This window comes from Lissotriton vulgaris, chromosome 7, assembly GCF_964263255.1.
Source record: "Lissotriton vulgaris chromosome 7, aLisVul1.2, whole genome shotgun sequence".
Classification (NCBI taxonomy): Eukaryota; Metazoa; Chordata; class Amphibia; order Caudata; family Salamandridae; genus Lissotriton; species Lissotriton vulgaris.
Genome location: NC_141695.1, coordinates 226,727,769 through 226,740,604, shown reverse-complemented (window position 1 = coordinate 226,740,604; position 12,836 = coordinate 226,727,769). Strand labels below are relative to the sequence as shown.

Genomic DNA, 12,836 nt, shown 5'->3' with positions numbered 1-12,836 from the left:
GGAGAGATAGGAGGGGGAGTTGCCTGTTTTGATCCGGTGCATATAACAGAGGGCTTTGAATTTTCCTCTTGATTCAATGCGCAGCCAATGAAGGCTGCGCAGGGAAGCGCTGGCAGAGGCAGTTCTGGGCAGATTACAGAGCAGACGAGCTGCCATGTTTTGCACCACCTGTAATTTACGTGTTACCTCCTTGCTAGCCCCAAGGAGGAGCACGTTACCGTAGTCCAACCTGGAGGTTATTAAAGCCTGGACCACAGTTTTTTGGGTGTCTGGCGGAAGCATCCATGCTATTTTTCTCAGCCACCGCATGATATTAGTGCAGGTGGCTGAGACTTTCACAACATGCTGTTTCATGGACAGTTGGTTATCAAATGTAACTCCCAGGTTGCGAGCCTTGGTGGATGGAACCGGCAGGGGACCCATTTGCTGAGGCCAGTGCTTAGGGCCCCAGAGAGAGGTGTCAGGACCGAATAGAAGAAGTTCGGTTTTGTCGCCGTTTAGTTTTAATTTATTGGTCTGCATCCAGTTGGCAATATTAGTGAGCCCAGATTGGAGAGATGAATTGGGGGCGTGTTTATTAGAGGAGAGAGAAAAAATGATTTGGGTGTCGTCCGCGTATGAAAATATAGAGAGACCAGATTGTTCTGCCAGAGAGGCGAGAGGACTGGCATAGATATTGAAGAAAAGGGGGCTTAAAATAGAGCCTTGGGGTACACCGTGTGGGCACGGGAGGGCAGTGGAAGCAGAAGTGGAGGAAAAGACCTGAAAAGTGCGTGCGGACAGAAAACTAGCGATCCAGGCTAGAGCAGTGCCATGGATACCAGCGGCCTTTAGGGTGGAGAGGAGGATGTCATGGGAGACGGTATCGAACGCAGCGCTTAAGTCCAACAGGATAAGCGCCACCATCTCCCCTCTGTCCACCTGCTGTCTGATAGCCTCTGTGACACCTAAAAGGGTAGATTCAGTAGAGAATCCAGCCCTGAAGCCAGATTGGGATGGGTGTAGGAATTTCGTGTCCTCAATGTGTGAGGAGAGGCAGAGGTTGATGTGTTTTTCTAATACCTTGGACAGGCAAGGGAGTAGAGATATGGGTCGGAAATTAGAAGGGTTGTTGGGATCGGCGTTAGTTTTTTTAGAAGAGGAACCACCATGGCGTGTTTCCAGGCTGCAGGAACGGTGGCTTCCGACAGAGATGCATTCAGGAGGGCTAGGATAGGTTAAAGAACGGAAGTGTCAAGGGTGCTTAGAATTTGAGGGGGCATGGCATCAAGTGGGGAGCCAGATTTGATTTTAGCCATGAGTTTAAAAAAGAGTTCTAAAGAGATCGGATCCCATTTGTCAATGGAAGTGTGAGGGACAAGGGTAGTAGTATCCTGAGGGAAAGTAGTGTCAGGATCAGTACTGTGGGGGTTGTCCAGTGCTCGAGGGGAGGCATCAAAACCAGCATAAATGCGGTCTATTTTCTCCGTGAAAAATTCAGCAAGTGTATTACATTGGGCAGTGTCCAAACAAGGGGCTTTTGGCGAGTTTGATTGTCCGGAAAGTTCTTGGACTGCTTTAAAAAGAGCTTTTGGGCGGTTTTGGGCTGATAGAATAGAGGTGTTTACGTAGTTTGCCCTGGCAGATTTGCACAGGGAGTGGTAGTGTCGAAGTTCCGTTTTATAAATTTCTTTATCATTAGGGGAGTACTCAGATCTCCATATGCGTTCAAGTTTCTTGCACTTGGATTTGGCGCATGGCACCAAATCCAAGTGCATGTGACATGACATTTATCAATGATTGAAGGTGCTGGACTGCTCTACAGCATGAACACCATTTTGCACCTATGATATCTCCAAGACCTTTGGTTTTGAATAAATATATTTCAATTGCAATCCTTGTGGTGCACTGTTTCCAGTACCATGCTTCCCATTACATGCAACACTTGCTGAATGAACATAGATCTAACTAAGGGCTAGGTGTACTATTTATTTGTTGCAAAATGTGTTACCAGTAAACAATTTCAAGAACTGGCCTATGTACTAATAGGTCTGTACATAAAATTCTGCATCATAATTGGTTTAAATCCGACGCACCTCATGTATATTAGTGAGGTAATGGGCACATTTTAACTCACTACGAATGGAGGTCATTACACGGATGGTAGCCCGCTGGGGTTAGTGGACCACCATGCCTGTGATTATCTGTCAATAAAGTAGCATTTCTGTTAAAAATTGCAGCCTATTTCCCTGAAGGAAACCAGGCTTCATTTAAAAAGATAAGCTTTTATTTTTAGTTTGTTTGAGAGTTTGCAGCTGGTCCCATGGAACACTGCCTACTCCCAAACAAACGTGTTTTTTTTTCTTTTTCACTAGAAGTAAGGGAAGCCCTTTCCCTTCAGCAAATTGATTACCACTCCATATTGGGAGTATGTATTGTTTCAATTATTTGACTGCTAGTTGGGCCTTAAACTATTGATACATATGGATAGGAATTCCTGTTTGGTAGTGATGCCTGAAAGACACCAGTTCTTAATAGCGATTCCTTATACATTGCTAAACCCACATTGCGAGTCAGTAGAAAATTACTAAATACTAAAGTGGGTTTAGTGCATTGCTAATTTTTAGGTTTTAGATTTTTGATCCTGACACCCTCCTGCCCTCATGTGCGTTCTGGCAGTTTGTTTGCTCCCCTACCACCTATCCCACGGTTGCTAACCCTTAGTTTGGGCTGCAGGTTAGGGATGTTGAGCGTGCCATTTTTTCAAGCCACCAGTCTGAACTTTTCATGTCCCGTAAATGTATTTCTTTCAGCCTAAATTGCCAATCTCTCCCTAGGGACCAGCTGCACTTATTTAATTTTCTTTGTGCAGTTAGTCCAGATTCTGTATTTCTTACAGAAACTTGGCTGCATGAAGGTTCCCTACCTGATATTATTTCAGCACTTACTGCTAAACTTCTCCCTGATGGGGTGAAATAGACCTCAAAGAATTGATGGAGGTATTGTCACTGAAAATACCATCCCCATGGGTACCATAGTGATTGATTTTCAGCACTTCCTGACTTATTTGCTACACATATTCTGCGGTCAGCCAATTTTACTTTGCAGGGTGATATCAATAGCCTCCTTGAGGATGCTAATAATAATATAGCATCAGCTTTCATCAATTATCTAGGCACTCTCAATCTCACTCTTCTCATCTCTGCATCCTCTCGTATTGCAGGCCTCCTTTTGGAACCCATTTCTTCTAACTTAAAAAGCCTTGACTGTTCCTCCTACTCTTCAATTCTGTTGGTTGGATCAATTTGCAGTGTTTTTCAGAATTTGGGTCTACTCCGTCTCCTTCTCTTGGCCTGTTCTGAAACCTACAACCAGGAACTGTTCCAAACTTAACATGTTTGAGTAAAATGAGCTGCTTCTTAATATAATGCCCACCCTTATCTCTCAATCCAACCCTGACCAAATCTCTGTGCACTAGTGGCTTTCTGAGGACACAGAGCCCAATTCACAGAACTAACTTAAGACAAAATCCTAAACTTACTACCATTTTGGTATTCACAGAAGGCACTTACTCATTTTGGTATTCACAGAAGCCGCTTACTCATTTCGGTATTCACAGAAGTGAGGAGACCTAACTTTAGGACTACTAAATGAATTCTGTAAATACCGAAAGTCTTAAACTTAGGATTTCCTGTCTTGGCCTCGAGTTAGACACCCCGCAAGGGATGTTAGACGACTGCTAGCTGGAGTATCTGCATGCAGGAACCTCAGCACCTCATGTCAGTGTGTCAGCAGGGAATTCCTGATCTCCTCTCCTTTTCCCAGCAAGATGTGATGTTTAAATATCCAAAGGTCTCCCCAGGGGTTTGACCTTGCTGTGCCACTTATCGGACTTAGGATGACGTTTGGAATAAACTTTATACATAGTTATTAGACATGAGATGGTAGTCCTGCTGAATTTCCAAGAATCCTCATGCATAATGTATGAGGCTTTAACCAGAAAAATCCAGCGTTCTGTTTTCAGTGTCGTTTTTAGGTAAAGGGTTAGTCACTAAGACTTAGAACTGTAATGTGTGTAATGTAGGGAAGAATATAGGTGAAATGTTAGGATATTACCTGAGCCTATATGGAATAGAACACTACATAGAATGTGTTTCGGGATATTTCTAGTGCGGACTGGGTTTTTTTTGCACTTAAATGTGATACCAAACTTTTCCTGCCTTATGGTTTTGCAAATTTTGCAGCTAAAGCCCTTTATCCTTTTTGTACCATCATCAGAGAGACACAGGATTTTGGCACAATTCTATATCCATGTTATGCGTCTTGATTCCAGATATAAATGCTGTCATGTAAGTCCATGGAAACACACATAAAACTAAGTAATAATTAGTGTGTTAACGTAAACTACAATTCCCATGATTCTGGTGTTGTTGCTTCCTTTCTTCCTACCTAACCTTTCATTGCATAAGACGATTTCTCCATGGTCAGTTTGATGCAGATCATTATTTAACTGCGGGAGGAACCGGAGCTGTGTGTACCGACTGCGGTGGGGTAAGGATGGTATTGCACCGTTCTGTGAATTTCCTAAAGACTTGTGCGCACGTGAGCGCTTACTGTGTTTGGAGATCAGCTGATCTTGTGAATGGCCTAAAAACTTGTGTGCTAGTAAGCGATTAACTTGTTTTTAGATTAGCGGATCTCATTTGATGCTATTGTTGTTCTCTAATGAGGGCCTGACTCAGAAGTTGTCGCTGCACCTTTTTGGATTAAGGAGTAGGGCATGCCCGGCGTCCCGTGTTTAGGGATCGGGTGATCTCTCTTTATAGTAGACCGAGGTGCTTCAAAAGTTAAAACCCAGAACAGGAGTTTCGGCTGAGACTCAATTTGCAGGAAAAGTGTCTATTGGTTGTTCATTCAGAAACTTCTTAAATAGTAAATAACCTTCTGATGAAGGCTTGTCAGTGATACAAGATTACATGGATCCAAAAAGAAGTGATAACATATTAGAAATACTCATTGTCAGTCTCATGTTCCAATTTAACAGTGGGGCATTGTTAGACCTGGCATCTTTGGCGTGGTTCCCCCTGTATTTTTGCCTCTACCTCCTGTATTTTTTATGCTATGCTGGATTTCGTTTTTGCTGGTTTAGATGCTTTGGGCACTTTGCCACTGCTGATCAGTGTCAAAGTGCAAGTGCTCCCTGTGCAAATTGTTATTGTAATTGGTTATCCATGATTGGCATATTTGTATCACCAAGAAGTTCCTAGTAAAGTGCACTGAGTGTGCCATGGCTGGTGATGCAAATGCTACTAGTGGACCCACAGCACTGATTGTGCCACCCACATGAGTAGCCCTAATATGGTGTCGCAGGCCTGCCACCGCAGTGCCTGTGTGCAGTCTATGAACTGCCCTGTCAACCTGGTCGGTGTCCCCACTGACCAGGTCTAACCCTTCCCTTTCTGTACACATTGGTCACCCCAATGGAAGGCCCAAGGTGCCCCCTTGGGCAGTGTGCAGTGTATGTGAAAGGTAGAGCAAGTACTAGTGCAGGTGACACACTCTGGTAGTGAAGTACAGCCATTTTAATTTTTCACTATTGTAAGGCTATCTTGCCCATAGGCTATCATGGGGAATGCTGGCTACAGTGGTTACCTGCATATATTCCCTTAGGAGCAAGATAGGACATAAAAGTCTGGTATCCCTGAACTCAGAATTTAATAACACATCTTTGAGGAAAGGTGTTTTTTAAATCCTGTATTTGAGAATAGCACTTTTAGAAAGTGTCTGTTCTCTTGTCTGACCTTTCTGTGTGCCTTGGCCTGTTTGTAAAATGACTGTGTAGTTTGTGAGTGGCTGGGGCAGGTTGGCTCCCAGAGGCTGAGTGGGCCAAGCCTGGGCTGAATAGCTCCATCTGAATCCAGAGTGGTGGGAGGGGATAGCACCTGGACCTGAATAGGGCTGTGCCTGCCTTCCATAATGCCGGCTCCACCTCCTGCTAAGCGACTGACGACCCTGCCCTTCTCTCTGAAAGGAAAGGAGAAGCCAGGAAAACAAAGTGCTCAAGTAACATCCAGAACTGGTTCAGACCGGGCTCAGAGCCCTCATGCACAAAGGGAATACACAGCTAGATTCATCATTGTCCCGTTTTGAGAGTCCTTAGTAGCGATTATTAAGGAATCGCCATTAAGGAATTGCAAAACGGGATTCATGTAGGAATCGCTAAATTCATCATTGATTGTAATGGGCACATTTTAACTCACTACGAATGGAGGTCATTACACGGATGGTAGCCCGCTGGGGTTAGTGGACCACCATGCCTGTGATTATCTGTCAATAAAGTAGCATTTCTGTTAAAAATTGCAGCCTATTTCCCTGAAGGAAACCAGGCTTCATTTAAAAAGATAAGCTTTTATTTTTAGTCTGTTTGAGAGTTTGCAGCTGGTCCCATGGAACACTGCCTACTCCCAAACAAACGTGATTTTTTTTTCTTTTTCACTAGAAGTAAGGGAAGCCCTTTCCCTTCAGCAAATTGATTACCACTCCATATTGGGAGTATGTATTGTTTCAATTATTTGACTGCTAGTTGGGCCTTAAACGGATAGGAATTCCTGTTTGGTAGTGATGCCTGAAAGACACCAGTTCGTAATAGCGATTCCTTATACATTGCTAAACCCACTTTGCGAGCCAGTAGAAAATTACTAATCACTAAAGTGGGTTTAGTACATTGCTAATTTTTAGGTTTTAGATTTTTGATCCTGACACCCTCCTGCCCTCATGTGCGTTCTGGCAGTTTGTTTGCTCCCCTACCACCCATCCCATGGTTGCTAACCCTTAGTTTGGGGTGCAGGTTAGGGATGTTGAGCGTGCCATTTTTCAAGCCACCAGTCTGAACTTTTCATGTCCCAAAAATGTATTTCTTTCAGCCTAAATTGCCAATCTCTCCCTAAGAACCAGCTGCACTTATTTAATTTTCTTTGTGCAGTTAGTCCAGATTCTGTATTTCTTACAGAAACTTGGCTGCATGAAGGTTCCCTACCTGATATTATTTCAGCACTTACTGCTAAACTTCTCCCTGATGGGGTGAAATAGACCTCAAAGAATTGGTGGAGGTACTGTCACTGAAAATACCATCCCCATGGGTACCATAGTGATTGATTTTCAGCACTTCCTGACTTATTTGCTACACATATTCTGCGGTCAGCCAATTTTACTTTGCAGGGTGATATCAATAGCCTCCTTGAGGATGCTAATAATAATATAGCATCAGCTTTCATCAATTATGTAGGCACTCTCAATCTCACTCTTCTCATCTCTGCATCCTCTCGTATTGCAGGCCACCTTTTGGAACCCATTTCTTCTAACTTAAAAAGCCTTGACTGTTGCTCCTACTCTTCAATTCTGTTGGTTGGATCAATTTGCAGTGTTTTTCAGAATTAGGGTCTACTCCATCTCCGTCTCTTGGCCTGTTCTGAAACCTACAACCAGGAACTGTTCCAAACTTAACATGTTTGAGTAAAATGAGCTGCTTCTTAATATAATGCCCACCCTTATCTCTCAGTCCAACCCTGACCAAATCTCTGTGCACTAGTGGCTTTCTGAGGACACAGAGCCCAATTCACTGAACTAACTTAAGACAAAATCCTAAACTTACTACCATTTTGGTATTCACAGAAGGCACTTACTCATTTTGGTATTCACAGAAGCCGCTTACTCATTTCGGTATTCACAGAAGCCGCTTACTCATTTCGGTATTCACAGAAGTTAGGAGACCTAACTTTAGGACTACTAAATGAATTCTGTAAATACCAAAAGTCTTAAACTTAGGATTTCCTGCCTTGGCCTCGAGTTAGACACCCCGCAGGGATGTTAGACGACTGCTAGCTGGAGTATCTGCATGCAGGAACCTCAGCGCCTCATGTCAGTGTGTCAGCAGGGAATTCCTGATCTCCTCTCCTTTTCCCAGCAAGATGTGATGTTTAAATATCCAAAGGTCTCCCCAGGGGTTTGACCTTGCTGTGCCACTTATCGGACTTAGGATGACGTTTGGAATAAACTTTATACATAGTTATTAGACATGAGATGGTAGTCCTGCTGAATTTCCAAGAATCCTCATGCATAATGTATGAGGCTTTAACCAGGAAAAATCCAGCGTTCTGTTTTCAGTGTCGTTTTTTGGTAAAGGGTTAGTCACTAAGACTAAGAACTGGAATGTGTGTAATGTAGGGAAGAATATAGGTGAAATGTTAGGATATTACCTGAGCCTATATGGAATAGAACACTACATAGATGTGTTTCGGGATATTTCTAGTGCAGACTGGGTTTTTTTTGCACTTAAATGTGATACCAAACTTTTCCTGCCTTATGGTTTTGCAAATTTTGCAGCTAAAGCCCTTTATCCTTTTTGTACCATCATCAGAGAGACACAGGATTTTGGCACAATTCTATATCCATGTTATGGGTCTTGATTCCAGATATTAATGCTGTCATGTAAGTCCATGGAAACACACGGAAAACTAAGTAATAATTAGTGTGTTAACGTAAACTACAATTCCCATGATTCTGGTGTTGTTGCTTCCTTTCTTCCTACCCAACCTTTCATTGCATAAGACGATTTCTCCGTGGTCAGTTTGATGCAGATCATTATTTAACTGCGGGAGGAACCGGAGCTGTATGTACCGACTGCGGTGGAGTAAGGATGGTATTGCACCGTTCTGTGAATTTCCTAAAGACTTGTGCGCACGTGAGCGCTTACTGTGTTTGGAGATCAGCTGATCTTGTGAATGGCCTAAAAACTTGTGTGCTAGTAAGCGATTAACTTGTTTGTAGATTAGCGGATCTCATTAGATGCTATTGTTGTTCCCCAATGAGGGCCTGACTCAGAAGGTGTCGCTGCACTTTTTTGGATTAAGGAGTAGGGCATGCCCGGCGTCCCGTGTTTAGGGATCGGGTGATCTCTTTTTATAGTAGACCGAGGTGCTTCAAAAGTTAAAACCCAGAACAGGAGTTTCGGCTGAGACTCAATTTGCAGGAAAAGTGTCTATTGGTTGTTCATTCAGAAACTTCTTAAATAGTAAATAACCTTCTGATGAAGGCTTGTCACAGTGATACAAGATTACATGGATCCAAAAAGAAGTGATAACATATTAGAAATACTCATTGTCAGTCTCATGTTCCAATTTAACAGTGGGGCATTGTTAGACATGGCATCTTTGGCGTGGTTCCCCTGTATTTTTGCCTCTACCTCCTGTATTTTTTATGCTATGTTGGATTTCGTTTTTGCTGGTTTAGATGCTTTGGGCACTTTGCCACTGCTGATCAGTGTCAAAGTGCAAGTGCTCCCTGTGCAAATTGTTATTGTAATTGGTTATCCATGATTGGCATATTTGTATCACCAAGAAGTTCCTCGTAAAGTGCACTGAGTGTGCCATGGCTGGTGATACAAATGCTACTAGTGGACCCACAGCACTGATTGTGCCACCCACATGAGTAGCCCTAATATGGTGTTGCAGGCCTGCCACCGCAGTGCCTGTGTGCAGTCTGTGAACTGCCCTGTCAACCTGGTCGGTGTCCCCACTGACCAGGTCTAACCCTTCCCTTTCTGTACACATTGGTCACCCCAATGGAAGGTCCAAGGTGCCCCCTTGGGCAGGGTGCAGTGTATGTGAAAGGTAGAGCATGTACTAGTGCAGGTGACACACTCTGGTAGTGAAGTACAGCCATTTTTCACTATTGTAAGGCTATCTTGCCAATAGGCTATCATGGGGAATGCTGGCTACAGTGGTTACCTGCATATATTCCCTTAGGAACAAGATAGGACATCAAAGTCTGGTATCCCTGAACTCAGAATTTAATAACACATCTTTTAGGAAAGGTGTTTTTTAAATCCTGTGTTTGAGAATAGCACTTTTAGAAAGTGTCTGTTCTCTTGTCTGACCTTTCTGTGTGCCTTGGCCTGTTTGTAAAATGACTGTCTAGTTTATGAGTGGCTGGGGCAGGTTGGCTCCCAGAGGCTGAGTGGGCCAAGCCTGGGCTGAATAGCTCCATCTGCATCCAGAGTGGTGGGAGGGGATAGCACCTGGACATGAATAGGGCTGTGCCTGCCTTCCATAATGCTGGCTCCACCTCCTGCTGAGCGACTGACGACCCTGCCCTTCTCTCTGAAAGGAAAGGAGAAGCCAGGAAAACAAAGTGCTCAAGTAACACCCAGAACTGGTTCAGACCGGGCTCAGAGCCCTCATGCACAAAGGGAATACACAGCTAGATTCATCATTGTCCCGTTTTGAGAGTCCTTAGTAGCGATTATTAAGGAATCGCCATTAAGGACTTGCAAAACGGGATTCATGTAGGAATCGCTAAATAAATTGTGATTTCTACACATTCCTTATTTGCGATTAGCAATTTGCTAATCGCAAATAAGGATGCAATTTCAAGGGTGCCAGGGGTGTCCAAAGGACACCCTGTAGCACCCCTGAAATGAAAATGTAGACTGATGTTGAGCACACACATGTCCAAAGGACATGTGTGTGTGTAACATACAACTGAGAAAAATGCACAAAAGTGCTTTTTTCTCAGTTTTCGCTATTTACCACGAAGTCAGAATTTCTTGGTAAATAGAGGCCAAAAATAGCGATTTCGCAATTTTTAAATGCTTCTTGAATTGCATTTAAGGAATCTCTAATTGAGATTCCTTAAATGCAATTATTCGCAAATATGCGATTTCTAGAATTGCGATTTTTGCATTTGGAATGATGAATCCCAAATGCAAAAATAGCGCTCGCAAAGGGCCAGATTCTCAGAATCTGGCCCTTTGCGAGACGCTTTTGGCTTGATGAATCTGGCTGAAAGACTTTTAGGGGTATAAGTACAGGACCCCAAACTACAGAAAATTAGATCATCCTGGAATCAGGAAGGAACCTCTGCCAAGGAGAAAGCTGGAAGAGTGAAGAAGAAGGACTGTTCTGCTGTGTGTTTTGTGAGTTGACCTGCAGTTGCTTTGCTGCCAAGGAAAGGGGAAGGACTTTGCTTTGTGCTGTGTCCCCTTGCTTGAAGAGATCTCCAAGGGCCTGAGTTGAGCTGGCTCCCTGTTAAGAAGTCTCAGGAACAAAAGGACTTCACCCCCAGATTCCCTGAACTCTATCGAGAGAGTTCTGTCCTTCCTAGAGCGCTTGGGCCAGTTGTGGTGCCTCTGGAAGTTGTACCTGTGTTTGGGAAGCTGGAAAAGAAGATACTAAATCATTTCTGCAAATTTTCATGCATCGCTTACTTGCGGAGCGCATCCCCATCAGTGTGAGGAAATTCCCGCCGCCGCCAAGAACGAGATCATCGCAGTGCCTGTTGCCGCTGCAAGAACCAACGCATCCTTCGCTTGCGGAACGCATCGCTCTGGTGTGGGAAAAGTACCATTGCTGCGAGTATAGTCGCAGAGCCTGTCATCACTGGGTGACATCGGCGCACCGCCTGCTTGCAGACCACATCACGTCGCTGCGAGAGTTGTCGCAGAGCCATCACATCGAGGGGCCGCGAGAGGAGAAGATTGACGCTGCGCCCCACTTCGCTGCCGCACCTGAGATCGTCGTCGTCCCGAAGATCGACACATCGTACCTTTGCGAGACGCTTCCTACGAAACCTGTGCACCGGAATCCATAGAAGGTATCGCATCCCTCTCCATACAGACCGGAGTCACCGCAACATGCCCGCTGCGTCCAGCTGGGTTGTCGCATCACCTCCCCAGGGTCTCAGGAGTGACGCATTGCTTGTTTTTCAACGCTGCAGTTTCACTTGGAACTTTTTGTTGCATCTAAAGGTACAGGATTATTTTAACGCAACCTTAAGAACTCTTTTGAAACCATATTATATTCTTGAACTGCGTATGTTGGATTTTTGTTGTTTTCGTCTTGTGTAGTTTAGATTAAATACCTTTAATTTTCTAAACTGTTCTGGTGTCAGTTTGTGGTGTTTTCACTGTGTTACTGTGAGTGTTTGTACAAATACTTTACACATTGCCTTTGATAAGCTAGACTGCACGTGCCAAGCTACCAAGGGGGTGAGCAGGGGTTATCTAGAGAGTGTATCCTTCTTACCCTGACTAGAAGCAAGGGTCCCTATTTGGACAGTGGTACCTACCTCTGCCAACTAGAGACCCCCAGATCTAACAGGCATGATGATAATGATGATATTGGGTAGAGTTGATTCATGGGTAGGTAGGACTGTACCTGATGGCTCAATGAAGGAAGTAATACAATGTGTTCTACATATTGAGAAAGTGGTAAATATCACATGATTCCCACTCCTTTGTATTTTCACAGGAATAAACTAATTCAACTATGCGTAATAGGGTAACAGATTTATGTTTCATTGCCCTTGAGAAGAACTCTTTTATTTGAGATTCTTAAATTATTTTACAGGTATTGAGTCACATACATATATATAAGCAAGATGCCATGTCAATGGTAGTGTTGTGGTTAAGCAGTGAAACTAATAATTGTATGGTATTCTCTTTAGGACTTCCTCCCAGCAGATCCCTTCCTTTCCGTCCCTCGCTTGATCCAATCAACATTATGTTTTATTGCAATCAGAATTTGATACAATCAAGAGGTGTACTTATGTTTGAGCATCGAATCAACCTTGAGGTATCTTCCCAGTAGCATCCTACAAGTCTGTATAGATATGGGTTTGCGTCAAAGTCCATGAGTAGATGCATGGGAATACGCATAGAATACCATCCAGAAAGGCAGCACAATATGTGCATAATTTATTTTTCATGGAGCAACGTAAATATCCATTACCATTGCTTTTTAAATACAGAAAAAGATTTTGCATCAGAGGTGCATTAAAATAGTAACATACATTTGACACCA

General features: G+C 43.6%; 1 protein-coding gene across 1 annotated transcript in view; it reads right to left on the bottom strand.

The window, feature by feature from the left end:
* Window positions 1-12,836, bottom strand: part of LOC147701265 (IgGFc-binding protein-like) — a 441,798-nt gene that overhangs the window by 230,229 nt on the left and 198,733 nt on the right. The gene's annotated exons all lie outside the window — the stretch shown is intronic.